This window comes from Malaya genurostris, chromosome 3 (genome assembly GCF_030247185.1).
Source record: "Malaya genurostris strain Urasoe2022 chromosome 3, Malgen_1.1, whole genome shotgun sequence".
Taxonomy (NCBI): domain Eukaryota; kingdom Metazoa; phylum Arthropoda; class Insecta; order Diptera; family Culicidae; genus Malaya; species Malaya genurostris.
In genome coordinates, this window is record NC_080572.1 from 47,715,096 (window position 1) to 47,715,476 (window position 381).

Sequence of the window (381 nt, forward strand, 5' to 3'; positions counted from 1 at the left end):
GACTTTACTGCGAATGTTCTCCGTCTGCAATGGTCACTGAAAGATGAACGATATATTTTGACACATTGCATATAGCACCCTTTTTTCAAGAAGGGCGATATTCGTAAAACTGTTCTGTTAGCATTTCTCTACAGCGACCCTTACACGAGACAATATTATTGTCAATACAAGGAGTATTGACAATACTTTTGATCGTGTAATGGAAACCTCATTGGATTGACGAAAATATTGTCAAAAAATCAAAACTGCTCATCAATCCGAAAATACTTTCTCTTCAGAGAGAAACTGTTAAATATGTGCAATGGCCTCTTCTCTCAATATTTTAATATTCATTTGCAACATTTAAAGCGCCAAACGCTTGAATTGCCAATCGGATTGATG